This window comes from Miscanthus floridulus, chromosome 16 (assembly GCF_019320115.1).
Source record: "Miscanthus floridulus cultivar M001 chromosome 16, ASM1932011v1, whole genome shotgun sequence".
NCBI classification, from domain to species: Eukaryota; Viridiplantae; Streptophyta; class Magnoliopsida; order Poales; family Poaceae; genus Miscanthus; species Miscanthus floridulus.
In genome coordinates this window covers 32,659,412-32,674,395 of record NC_089595.1, presented here as the reverse complement: position 1 = coordinate 32,674,395, position 14,984 = coordinate 32,659,412, and the positions used below count along the sequence as shown (strand labels likewise).

General features: G+C 42.8%; 1 pseudogene; it reads right to left on the bottom strand.

Moving 5' to 3' along the window:
* Positions 1-939: 939 nt before the first annotated feature.
* On the bottom strand, positions 940-7,433 carry LOC136513352 (arginine--tRNA ligase, cytoplasmic-like; annotated as a pseudogene).
* Positions 7,434-14,984: the final 7,551 nt, after the last annotated feature.

The following is a 14,984-nucleotide window of genomic DNA, read 5'->3' as shown; positions in this document are numbered from 1 at the left end:
CTGGTCGACTATCACAAAACAACTCCTTAGTTCTTACAACTTGTTAGTACTTACAGGGGAACTTCTCCAGAAAATCAGCTGCTATTGTGATCAATTTATTTATTTATTTTTAGCAAATTGTGATCAACGTTCATGGCTTACTATAGATTGTTGTTTCATTGCATATGGGTACATAGCAAGCTACCAATAATTCTCTGGAGACCGCGGTTATCACTACCTTAGTCAGACAGAATAGCTACACAAACATTTGCTATTCAAATTCAACTTGTCATATCATTTATCACTTGTAACATCCGCTTCCTCTGTCCAGAGAAAAATCACGAAAGTGCTCACTTTCTGTGGTTTACAGTGACACAATGACCATTCTGAATTGATAGCATCAAAAGAGATGTGCAATGTGGCTGGCAAATGCTATGAGAAAGTATGAAGCCAAACCTTTATATATGTGCGGGTCCTGGTACAGATAGCCAGCAGGTTCAGGTTCAGGTTATAGCCATCAGGTCAGGTGAAACTTCCAACTAGCTTTTGCTGTTTTATTTCATAGTAATCCAACACTACCAGGAACAGAAATCATAATAGCAATTCAACACTAGGAGGAACAAAGATATCATACCAGTAACTCAACACTGGGAAATCTCCAGTCATCAGGATATTGCAGGTTAAAGGACCCATTCTAGTCAGGACAATGACCCCAATCCGCTATTTTCAACTTGAATAGAGAATATTTTCGAAGAACCCGAAATGTGAACATGTTGTCTTCTGAAGAATTTGGAGTAGCCAAACCCAGTTTTACCTCAACAGGGGAGCACACAGAACAAGGGTGGAGTAGACAACGGAAGATTAGGGTTTGCGGTCTAGGATCATAACCTAAACTTGCCTACCGGCACGCTTGCCATACAGCATTGGCTGATAAGCTGCCACGAGGGAAGACGAAACACAAAATACATAATGGAAGGGATCAATAGAAACTCTGCAAGCATATTTTGCTACAACCTTTTGACTTTGAGTATGTTAGCTGCCTCAACTAGGTTACAAGACCAAAACTGCAACCTTCATGAATTGGGGTTTCTAAGTAAAGCGATGTTCGACATGCAGCCGATCACAGCTTGTAGACTGGTGTGATCCCGAGCAGGTTGAAGCACTGTCGCATGACGACAGCAGTCGCTTGGCAAAGCAACAAGCGGCTCGTCTCCTCCGGTGACCCGACCACCTGTTGGGATCAATGCAGAGTGAGAGTGGTTAAAGAGCATCAGGTCATCAGCACAGTATTACTGTTGTATGGAAATAAACGGGTCTTTTTGCAGTTTGTTTGAGCTGATGCTAACCTAAATAGTAAATACCCAAGAAACAGTGTAAGGTTCATTTGAAGAGAGGAAGAGTGATGCAAATGGAAAGAAGTATACCTGGCAGTTGGTATAGAATTTTGTGAACATTTCAGATAGATTGTACAAGTATTCACACACAACATTTGGAAGTAGATTCGTGCAGGCCTCTTCAACAACCTGAAACATATTGCAGTGCAATCAGAAAAGGCAAATTGTAGTAATTTCAGTTAAACTAGATTGCACCTGAAGCCAAACAGAAAATTGTTCTTGGAGTATACAACAAGAAAAAAAACATTCTTGCAGTATCCAAGAAGGAAAATCATACAGCAAAAAGCCAAAAAGATCCCAACACCCAAATACGCCTTATAATTACCATGTATGCTCTTCAGATCAAAACCAGAACTGACCAGCGACTCAACATTGGCATTGGTATCCTGACTTCCACAAACTTATATAAAATAAAGTTCACTAATAGTGAGGAAAGGTACCTCTGCAAATCGGATAAGATATAGCCCCAACACGCGCTCATCTGGATGGTCGAGAGAAATGGCTCCGCTCTAGAAGAAAACAGTAAGAAATTTTCAGCTCATGACTGATAGCAAGGAGAATTGGTGCTAAACCTTCACCAAATTAATGATATCTGCACGAGTAAAACATAAAGCTTACCATCTTCAGCTCTTCCACATCCTTGTTGGATTTCCGAATAATGGAACAAATACGAGCATGTGCATACTGAAGGTACACAGCAGTATTTCCCTGTTCACATGGAAGAATGAACATGAGCATAATGATGATCATGTCAACAAAATTTCCACAGTGCATTCTATGAAAATAGTTTGAGTTTTACCTTATCGCTCAGCATCTGTTCAAAATTAAATGTGTAATTAGTCAGCCGATTATTTTTGAGATCAGCATACCTGTAGTAAAGTTACAGAAATTCATTATGATAAATTGGATTATCCCTAAAATACTTAGTTATTTCTTAGTCAAATCAAGAGATGCATCTTTCTAAAACAAGACATTTCTGAACATACTTCACAGCACCATATCCAACTGCCTCTGAAGTTTGCTCTAATTCCTCATCCGTCCAGTCAACAATTTTGCCTGAACAAAAATAATGATCATATTTACCTGAAGGATAACAATAAGGTTCCGAAATAGTCCAATTTACCATTTTCATTGAGCCGTTGTTGTAGTTCTGATTTGCTCCGAGATTTAGCCTCATCAAGTAGCTCTACCAATCGAACAACCTCAGTACTGCGGGTTCGGAACCGCTTGCCATCTGAACCAAGAACAAGACCAAATCCAACATGGCTTGTTTTCAGAAACTTCTTTTCACTTGGATCTGGGAGCCAACCGGCCATCTTTGCAGCCTGTAGAAAGACAGTAGAAGATTAAATAAAAGCACAGAAAATGGATAACACCTTAGTGCTACTCCGTGCTTACACTGAAAAACATGTCAAAGTGCTGCTGCTGACCAACATCTGTCACATATATGATCCATTCTGCCTGCTCAACATTGAGCCGATACCTCCATAAAACCATGGACAGAAAAATATTAAATCCACACTAGATGCATCAATTACACAAATACATTCTGTTTGCTTCAATAGAGAACAACTGAATGAACCCTCAAAAGCACAAGCACTTACCAAAGAGCAGCTAAGTCTGTTGAGGCATAGTTGAAGCCACCATCACTCTTAACCACTATCAAAGGGATTTGATGACCTTGAATAAATATAACTCGGGCACCCTCACTCTCCTTGATCAAGCCTTTGTTATTCAATTCCTCCAGCACTTGAGGAATATAAGGATTATAGAAACTCTCCCCCTGAAAGGTGCTACATTAATTAGCCTAAACCAATAACCTGGTCAGCTGCTTCATTGAAGAGGCAAACTAGCATAAACATTCAACAATACCAATTCATCAAACTTTGATTAACAAGGGATACAAATGCTCCAGTTAAAACGCAGATATGCATGTACTTTTTCTGTGAAAAATTGAACATGGTAGAAGTTGATGTGAACAGGAATGCTGCCAAGACAATGCTAGAAACCAAAATTTAGATGTGAATCAAAGCCCAAAATATCCATGAGTAATTTCACCTCACACCTAAATTCTGTTGGCAACCAACCTTTCCATCAAAAATATACTCCCTCCGTTCCTTAATATAAGCCATATAGTTTTTAGCACCAATATTAACGCACGGCTTGGGGAAGGACGTGAGACCGAGGAAAAAAAGGAAAATCAGGCCATCTTCTCTCTTCCAATCAGATTGCTTCCTAAATCTAAGGCATTGGTTCGGGCATGTGCTATGTACGGTGGGAAGGTTTCCAAACTAATCGGCGTGGGAGCTGATACGTTCCTATATTTTGGAATTTTCTTTAGAAATCTATATGGCTTATATTAAGGAACGGAGGGAGTATGTTTCAACTACAATGTATCGTACCTTTTCTTCAAGCACCACATTTAGGCGCTTGTAGACCAAGTCAAATTCGCTCCTGCTAATGTCACAAATCTTTTTCCATGCTTCTCGATATTTTTCCTCCCCTCCCTACAGATAATACAACGCTTGGATGAGAACATGTCAACCTTCCCAGAGTCGACATCCAAAATGATGCTCTCACCTGTAGCCGAACAACTCCTTGTTGAGCCCTTGCTTTAAATTCTGCATCTGTCAAACTTATGCTTGGATGCTTTATAGAAAATCTGTGTCATATAACCAAAGTTAAAATGTTAAAATGTCAGTCCCAACAGCAGGAATAAGACACGTTGTCATATGGCAAAAAAAATTGCCAATTCCCAGCACTTATTTTAAGGGATCCATTGATTTTGAAACACACAAGTGCTTTGATGGACTATGAAGGAAAACAGGCAACCAACTATGAAGTAGGTAGAAGGATGCTCAACTTATAACAAGAAACTACCAACAAAAAGAAAAATCCAATGTGCTAACCCAGATACACACGTTGAGGAGATAAATGTAGTGGATTTTAGAATGACACCACAATACAATCACAACAGTAATTTACTAATTTATGACACTGACAAGGCATAAGCCACCACAGCAATAATACTGTGCATAACAGTTGAATAAGCCTAGGGACTCATGGTGGGTTTCAACTCTAGCCTACCCCAACTTGCTTGGGACTGACAAGCTTTGTTGTTGTTGTTGTTGTTGAACAGTTGAATAAGCATTTGGGTGTGGTATTCACAAGTGCTACCATGAATACAGTCAGAGCCTATTAATTTTGACCAAAGATCTATTGTTAAGTGATTGGATATATGGTTTGAGTTAATATTTCACAGAAATACTTTTGTCATTTTATCCTAATAACTTTTTTAGTATATGACAACAAAACTTAGTGGTCAACTTGGTATCGAATTTGGCTTTCATGTTTGCATGTTTTGTATGCAGAGAGCTAAGTGATAAATAATTGCATCATTGCACTGAACGTGTTACCTGAAGGTCCCCAATGGCCTGGCTACCTATCTCCTTCCAATTTGGAAATTTCTCAAAAAGATATTCTATTAGCATCCCGAACTGCATGAACAGAAACAATAGTTAGCATGCTGCATGTGCTGCAGTAAACAGTCTCAATCTTTCAGGCCACCTACAGGAAACCAAGACACAAACTTCTCCAACAGCCCAGCCAAAAAAATCTTTTAATCTAAGCATGATTTTACTTCTTACAAATGAAAATGTGTTAATAGGAAATCCTGGATACAGAAATTACATGGCAACTACTACACATATAAAAAAGGTAGTCACAATGTTAAGGAAAGTGTGGTGATGCTTCCATAGATATAAATAAATTGCCAAAGTGGAAACAGACTCTGGGTATCCGGTTACAAAACAGAAGGTGATTAACACAACACCAGCAGAACCGGTGCCAACTGAACCTTTTGGCCAATGAAGACATAGACAATTGCAGATGTATTAAGCAATGGTAGGCTATTAAGTAGGTATAGAAAAGGTTGGGTACCAGAGAAAGTATTTTCCACAAGAATCAAGTACTAAAGCAGTTCAACCATAAATATGTAAAAACATTTTGTTTCACCAAAAGCAAGTAATAAAATGTTTAGCACACAATACAAGGCCTGTTACCTGTGTACCCCAATCTCCCACATGATTTCTTCGCAGAACATCAACATTCGAGAACTCAAACATGCGTGCTAATGTATCTCCAATAATTGTAGACCTTAAATGTCCCACGTGCATTTCCTTTGCAATATTAGGTGATGAAAAATCAATCACTGCCCTCTTTACTGGCAGAGTTGGTGCCCAAGTCTTGATACCATTAACAAGCATGTCTTGTATTCTCTGCAATAATGTAGCTCATTGAAAATTTGCGGAATAGATAATGGCACTGCTAATGCTAGCATAACTTGTAGATAAAAATCTCAGTCAAACCTGTGCAACCCAGCGGTTTGATAAGGTAATGTTCACAAAACCAGGTCCAGCAACAGATGTGGATTCAATAATATCAGAAGAAGGCAAGTTCTTGGCAATGGCCTGAAAAAATGTGAAGAGAACAGTATGTCGTTAATGTTAAAGAGCTTGAGCATGCATGAAAAAAGTGAAGCGGATCATAAGGAATATTAGTTCCAAATCTTATGAGAAAGTTCTTAACGTAAGTCTATAAAGAATAAAGATAGACAAATACCTGCCCAATGGCATTAGGGTTTTTGAAACTTGTTCCAGATCCTTTAACCTTTGACCATAATCCCATAGCATTGTTGCTGCACATGGTTCAGCAAGAATCAATCAATCAATTGATGAGAACTTGGAAGAATTATGATAACAACTAACAAAGGACCAACAGATACTCAGATTGTATGAGGGATTGATGCAGCAGGTAAGGCAACATGCAAACAACGTACCACTGGTAGTCAGCAAACTTTGCTGAAACTTCAACCATTGGTTCTACCTCCACATCAGGCACGGTAGCCCGGAGGGATGAAAGGACCAGCCTGGAGAGCTGTTGCTTGACACTCCCAGCCCGCTTGTCATAGTCAAATTCAAATCAAGCAGGGAAACTGGAAAAAGAAATTAAGCGATGCAATCGTCTTCAGAGGCAGCAGCCCACTCAAGTGCACTCACCACAGTGGAGTCCTGCTCCTGGGGGGCAACGGAGGTTGAGGTCTCATCTCCCATGGTGGCTGGCACTGCACGAGAACCGCACAAGCCTGGAGGAAGAAGCGGCTCTACAATGACCTGGCTAGGTAGACAACACCAGAACAAGAAAACAAGTCCAAATTAATCAATTAATCAATGCAGTGAGTCTGAACTGAAAAGGAAGCATAACAAGTGCAACGCTCCTGACAGCGAATCCTAATCCGCTAACAATCCAAACCTAGTGCCCACACTGGTTAATTTGAAGCAAATTAAGAAATCAAATGAGCACAAGTAACCGATAACGTACGAGAAAGCAAGCCCAAATTAATTAATTAAGCAATGAAATGAGCATAAGTAACCGAACCAAAAGCGTAACAAGTTCAATGTTCCTGACAGATAATCCCAATCAGCTGATGCAGTCCAAATCTAGCGCCCTCACCACTCGCCAGTTATTAATAGTTTTAAAGCAATGTTGGTGATGAACCTAACAATTTATTCATCCAGAAAAAGCGCACGTGAGCCCTGACGCTACACTAATCTCCGCTGATGCAACGGGGTGGAGAGGGTGAGCCCCAATACAGAGCAAATCTATAAACCCAACCTCACCCAACATCCAAACCTCGAGCCCCCTCTCAAAAATCCACGGGAAACCCCACCACCATCCCTAACAGAATCTAACGCCACCCTGACCACCAAACCCTAAACCCCAAACCGCGCGTCGCGCTCACACCCAGACTGACCCTAAAATCCCCTCCCTCCCTGTTTCTCCGCGCCGAGCAGAGGCGGTGAGAGCAGCGGGCTCGGGGAGGAAGGCGTGGCGGGGGAGCGAACTCACCGGAGCGCGGGGCGCGGGGGAGGAGCGGGAGACGGAAACGGAGGCGCGCGGGGGTAGGCGCCGCCACTGCAGTTGCTGCTGCCGCGAGAGCTCGCATCCTCGGCCCGCCGTTAGTTAAATACCCCCCTCCCCCTCTCACGGTCACGCGTGGCACGGCTGGGGGAGCTGCAGCTGCTAGTGGGGAGGCGACCGCAGCAGGTAACGTAGGGTGCGCGACACCCAGGCACGGCACAGACACAGAGGCTGTGTTTAGTTGGCAGAATTTTGGAAATTTAGCTATCGTAGCACTTTTGTTTTAATTTAATAATTATTATTTAATTATAGATTAATTAGGCTCAAAATATTTATCTCGTAATTTCTAACCAAACTGTATAATTAGTTTTTTTTCATCTATATTTAATGCTCCATACACGTATCATAAGATTCAATGTGATAGATATTGTAGCATTTTTTAGAAAAAACTTTTTGAAACTAAACAACGGCAAACATAGACACAGACACAGACCCCCCACCACGACAGGGTTTTTTGGCTGGAAGGTGAAATCCTTTTTGGCTTGTCCTTTTTTCTCGTTTTATCTCTACAACTAAAAAAATAAAGCGTAGATTTTTTTTTGTGCGATATTTGTTTTGAATTATCCATCTGCCAACGCGTGCAATCCCGCGCCCGTTGCTCCCTCGGTCTGCCTTCCCCTACGATCCCCTGCCGCTCGCTGCGCGACCGCGTCCACGCCGCATCGTTTTATCTCTACAACTAAAAAAATAAAGCGTAGATTTTTTTTTTGTGTGCGATATTTGTTTTGAATTGTCCGTCTGCCAACGCGTGCAATCCCGCGCCCGTTGCTCCCTCGGTCTGCCTTCCCCTGCGATCCCCTGCCGCTCGCTGCGCGACCGCGTCCACGCCGCACAAAAGGGAACCGCTCCTGTGATTCAGCCTCGGTCTCATGATTACTCCGCCCGCCTCCCCATCGTCGCCCACCCGCAGTTGGCCGTGGCGCCACCGCACCCACCCGTAGCCCGCGCACGCCCCTCCTCCAACGCCGCCCCATTCGTGCCCCTTATCCCACAACGATCAGGTGAGGTGCTGGCATGGGCAGGGAGCAGGAGCTCGGCATGGGCGCATGGCCTTCAGTGGATCTAGAGTAGGAGGAGGAGGAGCACAGCGACGGGGGGCAGGATGCACGTGTTCGGTGGCCGGTGGAGTCAGGCGTCGGCCGAGCGAGGCAGGGAGCCCTAGCGCCATGGGAGGGGCGGCGCAGCCACCACGCGTGCATCGTCCAGCTCTGCTCCTGCCTGTACGCACTTCTCCCTTCCTCCGATCCAACCCTGTACGCACTCATCCCTTTTTATTTTCAATCAGTTCTTGATTTATAATCGGGTCTAATTGGTTGTGAACAATGGCGGAGTTCCATTTCTCGCCGCATCATGGATAAATTTTCTTACAACATGTTCCTACATCTGGCACACGTTTACTCAAGTGTGATGGTTCCCTTAAGTGATTCTGCCCTCCTCCTACATGGGAGGGGCGGCGCAGCCACCACACGTGCATCGTCCAGCTCTGCTCCTGCCTGTACGCACTACTCCATTCCTCCGATCCAACCCTGTACGCACTTATCCCTTTTTATTTTCAATCAGTTCTTGATTTCTAATCGGGTCTAATTGGTTGCGAACAATGGTGGAGTTCCGTTTCTTGCCGCATCATGGATAAATTTTCTTACAACATGTTCCTGCATCTGGCACACGTTTACTCAAGTGTGATGGTTCCCTTAAGTGATTATGCCCTCCTCCTATTGCTTAGAACTCATTCATATTTAAAATTGATTTATCGTTGCAGATATCCAAATGAGATTGGGATCCACAACAGCAGGAAAGAGTTTCCACCGGTTCCTATAGTACCTATACTGCACACCACCCCCTTCTCCTCACCCATCATCCCCTCAATAATGTGAAACTCATGGGAAATAAGAATGTTTCTAATTCAGTTTACTGGAGTCCTAATTTATATTTTCTTTTCGTCTATATAAACTTTATAAAATTGTGGTATACTGTATACACTACTATGTATGTGTTCTTAATGATTAAGGTGTAGACCACATTTGGCTTTTCAGAATAACGAAACACATCTCTACAGAAGGGTCAAGAGGACTGGCAGAGGGCATATGAGAGAATATAGACTCCTAAATCAACCAAAAGCTAATGAGGTTAGTGAGGACAGAGCCACCCTTTATTCTAAAAACACACATACTTATGCTTGTTTCATTTGTGTTTTTGGGTCAACAGATTGCTCAAATAGGACATAATGAATACTTATGCTCATTTTATTTGTGTTTTTGGGTCAATAGATTGCGTAAATAGGACATAATGAATATGTTGTAGGATAGAGAGGACATGGCCAATGCTACTTACAAAAAATTATGGGCATTGTTAGTATTTTGTTATCAAATTAAAACTAAGTTCACAGTTCATCGTTTCATTGACTTTATGGTCTTTTACTTTGCTACATGTACAATAGTGCCTTGCTGTTCATTGGTCAACAAGAGGCTTTCATTTGTATTTGTAAATGATATAGAGCAAGTGATGAGTGATCAACAATACTAAATTGGATCTTAATTCCAATGATCTGTAAAGATGCTTTTAACCTCATATTTATTATGACCTCTCATTTGAATACTCTTAAATAAAAGTGAGCGCAAGCAACCTGATTCGGTGGTTTACTTGGTTCCAAGTTAGTCGCCTATTATCTTCCCTGCATTCCCATTTACTTATTTGGTCTTTGAATCATTCATTGATCTATGAAACTATAATGAAACAGTAGTAGTAGCAGCAATTTATTGGTACTTTCGGTGCCTGCCTGAGATGATTTTTGAATATGCACTTTTTAAAACGCCTATTTTTCTGCGCCGATCATGTCAATAAGATTTGCAATGTGTTGCTGCAGCAACTGGTGGAGCTATTCAAATTTATGTAAATAATGTCATCGATGAGGTAAGCATGCCATTTTTCATTTGCTTGTCATATGTTCAATTGTCTGTTTTTGATGGATTATTGACTAAAAATTTAGGATTAATGTCAGCTACCTGGTGCTGAGTGCTTTTGCTATAGGTGGTCGATGCTTGTGTACTGGAATGCCATGCTCCATTTAATAAACTAATTTAGTTGTGGTTTCTATCTGTTGTTAGATTTCCGAACTCATTATTTCTTTGCAGATCACTTTAGCATTTAGGCTGAGGCGCTATAAATGTTTTATGATTATATGATTTATATAAGATAGACTATTAGGTTGTTGCTTTTAGAACGACAAAATATTCAGAATGATGCAAGTTTGCCAATTGCTTTCAAGCATGTCCTTTGATGCGTTAGTTGCCATTATAACTTTCTTAACTTTTTTCTTTGCCGTGTGCAAGACAAAAGTTGCCTGACAATTCTATCCAAATTACTACTTCCAAGGTGCTAATTGCCATCATAAAAATTGTGGTTTTCTCAAACCTCCCTGTAGGTTTCAAGGGCTAATTCCTACAGCACATGAACACATGAACATTGGTGAAACATTTATCACAGATGAATCCCTGTATTCAGTTTGCACAAATTTGAAGGTGTGCCTCTTTTTTTTCCCTTGAATCTCAAGTACTTCAGTTGCAAATAGCTGCACAAATCTGAAGGTGTGCCTCTTTATATTTTACTTCATATGTTGTTTGGCATTTTTGTCATAGCTTAAAACTATGCCCTCTGGTATTCTCAGTAAGGATCACCCCTGCATTCTAAAAGCTTGTGCTGTTCGTATCAGGATGTAGTTCTTTTTTAAAAAAATTTCCTTTTCAGGACTTCCAAGAACTTAGGACCAGCCTTAAGGACTAATATTAAGATGTGTCACTTAGCTTAAACAATTTTGAGGTAATTGCCTTGAAGCATTCATGATTTGTAATTTATGTTCTATGGTAAATTTCTCTTTCAAATATCTTTGAATATGTTCACATTAACTTTAAGATGCTATTGAATATGGTGAGAAAAAAGTAAGTGGAGGAGAATACAAATAATGGCTTGTCAGCAAATTGGGGAACTTGAACCTAAGAAGCTACTTAAATGTTTCCCTGCAGGTTTCAAGGACTATTTCTTCAAATTGGAGAAATTGAAAGTAAGAATTAAGGAGGTCAACACTGTAGTCAATTAGTATAGTTGCATGAATGACTCAATTAGCAATAAATAGTACTTTTGTATGATGTAGTTTCTAAAAGCTGGGCAACGAGTACCTTTGTACGAGTGTTTTTTGGATTACATACATGATCATATACAATTGTGTGCAACTTAAACTGTATAGAAAAAATATCGTTGTTCGGTTATTTTCATGTGCATCCCTGAAATAAAAGCGTGGTGTTAGCACGAGAACTATACTAATTTGTTTATAGGCCTACGCAATCGTCTGCTTGTTGATGAAGCCAGACGTCGCCGAGTTCAAGAATTTGCTAAGAACATCGTGTCATGTCTCATAGATTTAGAGAACTAAATAATATTGAAATTATTTACACGCTTGTGACACGCACTTTGAATAGATGATGGACATGAATTTAGTTTAATATAATAGTCATTTTGTGCATTTTCATTGGTCAAACAGGTTCAAAATATGTGGATTGAGCAATGTTTGTCTGACATATTTGATGGCTTCATTTAGTTTGTAATATCTGAGACTTCTTGCCGATATAAAACATTATTTTAGCCGTATCACAGAAAGGTCTATATAGTAGAGTTTGTGAGCCTACGGTGTCGTGCTCTTAGTGATTGGTATTTTCATAAACTTTGCTTTTTGGATTAAATGTCAGTTTAATGTCTTATAGTATTGCTATCTTATCATGCGATCCGTGTGTTTTAGTACAAAAGTTTAGTTGTCCCGTAGCAACGCACGGGCACGCTATATATATATATACAAGAAAAAATACAATTCTAGTATAGTGTCACATTGTACGTAGTATTTTAAGTTTCACCAATTATAAATGGCATTGTCTTTGTTTCAGGCGGTCATAATTTTATCCAACCACACACACCAGTCCATCTACAGGATCGGAAGGCACGATTTCTTCTGCCGCTTAGCCTAGCGCATGATGCATAGGTCCCACCGTTTTTACCCGCTCTCCATAATCCTTTCGTTCCCCAATCCCCATCTATTTCTCCTCCCCTCTCTCCCCCTCCATCCCTCCCGCAAACTCATGTCCCAATTTCATGGCGATTTTGGTGCTCCAATTGCTAGTAGCTATTACGGGTGATCAGGGGTGGATCCAACGGTGGGGTGGGCGGGCAGGCGGGGGGGGGGAGCTCGAGCCCCCCCTACCCGTACCGGAGCAGTGGAACCCTCCTAGAGCCCCCATAAATTTTTAGGCAAAGTTCTATAGTGTAGGTGGGGCTGAGACTTAAGATCGAGTAGTAGTCGGAGGTATGTGTTGTTCAGCCCTCCCCCCAAAAATTTTTCCTGGATCCACCGCTGTGGGTGATGAGATAGGCTCTCAGCCTACTCCTCCCCTTCTCCCTCCTCTCAAATTGAGACATGGCTAGATTACATTGCAAAGTGCAAAACATTTTAATTTTTGAACCTTTTTCAACATGCTAACTCCAGATGATCTCCCACAAAGTGTGATCAACACCAAGACTTAGGGTCTGTTTGGCTAGTTGAAACGTTTCAATTTCTCGAGTGAATCCGGAGAATCGGCTCCAAACGGCTTTGTCGGAGAGGAACCGAAACATCGCTTGAATCTATATGCAATGCAAAGAATAACCAAACAAGTGGCACTTGATAACTATAAAGTAATTGAATTTTCCCCTCTTAATAGCATGGGTGTCTATTCTATGAATCCGGTGATTTTACATGCTCTAATCACCTCAGACCGGCAAAATACAACCCCTATGTTATAGTTATATCTTTGCCTTTATCCTTGCCTTGACCTTTGCATTCTTGTCATCTCCTCCATGACATCCAAGTACCTCAAAGCATTCTTGTGGGCTATGACTTTAACCTTCATGTATTCACATGAAATGTTATTCCATATGTGTTGTCATTAATTACCAAAACCTAAATAGGGGCCTAGATGCTTTTATATGGGCTCAGGATGCCAGGCATATTATGGAGCTTAGCATGCTCTACCTATCCAACGACCTGTTTACTTCATCAGCGAAGTGCTCTCCGAGACCAAGACGCGCTATCCCCACATCCTTAAACTAATCTACATCGTAGTCTTGGCTCGACGCAAGCTGCGTCACTACTTCGAATCACACCTGGTAATTGTGGTGTTGTCTTTCCCCCTGGGGGAGATAATCCATAACCGGGAGGCCTCGGGTAGGATAGCCAAGTGGGCCGTTGAACTCATGGGGGAGGCTCTGTCCTTTGCGCCTCAGAAAGCGATCAAATCCCAGGTCTTGGCCGATTTCGTGGCAGAGTGGACCGACACCCAACTGCCACCTGCCCCAGTCCAGGCGGAATGCTGGACCATGTACTTCGATGGGTCCTTGATGAAGGCCGGGGTAGGCGTGGGCCTACTCTTCATCTCGCCCCTCGGAGTACACATGCGCTACATGATTCGGCTCCACTTCGCCGCCTCCAACAACGCAGCTGAATATGAAGCCCTCGTCAACGGCTTGCAGATCGTTGTCGATCTTGGAGTACGGCGCCTTGACGTGCGGGGTGACTCACAGCTTGTCGTCAATCAGGTGATGAAGGAGTCGAACTGCCATGACCCTAAGATGGAGGCGTACTGCAAGCTGGTACGTCGCCTTGAAGACAAGTTTGATGGTCTCGAACTTAACCACATCGCGCGTAAATTCAACGAGGCCGTAGATGAACTGGCAAAGATGGCGTCGGCGTGGACCCCGGTCCCCCCGAATGTTTTTGCCAGAGACCTCCACAAGCCTTCCATCAACCATGTCTTAGTGGCAGGAGATGGCCCACCAGTCGAGCTCACCGTAGGGCTCGATGCCCCCTCCATCGCCGAGACCCCTTCGGTCGAGCCCGAGGTTATGGAAGTAGACGCAGAGCCTCTCGAGGCCAACTAGGGCACGGACTGGTAGGTCTCGTTCCTTGATTACCTCATCCGAGGAGAGCTCCCTACAGACAAGATTGAAGCCAGATGGCTTGCGCGATGAGTCAAGACTTACGTCCTCAGCAACGACGAGTTGTACCGACGAAGCCCATCTGGCGTCCTCCAGCGATGCATCACCACCGAGGCAGGCCAAGCCCTACTTTGGGACTTGCACGTAGGGGCTTGCGGGCACCATGCGGCGCCTCGGACGCTCATTGGAAACGCCTTCCGCCAAGGGTTCTACTGGCCGACGGCGGTCACCGATGCCACCAAGCTAGTACGCTCCTGCAAGGGATGCTAGTACTATGTGCGGTAAACGCACCTCCCGGCCCAAGCCCTCCAAACCATCCCTGTTACATGGCCCTTCGCCGTATGGGGGCTGGACATGGTTGGGCCTCTACAAAAAGCCCCCGGGGGCTACACCCATCTGTTGGTAGTAATCGATAAATTCTCCAAGTGGATCGAGGCTCGTCCAATCAATCAAATCAAATCCGAACAAGCGGTGTTGTTCTTCACTGATATCATCCATAGGTTCAGGGTCCCGAACACCATCATCACTGACAATAGGACGCAATTCACCGACCGCAAGTTCCTGACATTCTGTGACGACCACCACATCCGTGTGGCCTGGTCGGCCGTGGGACACCCT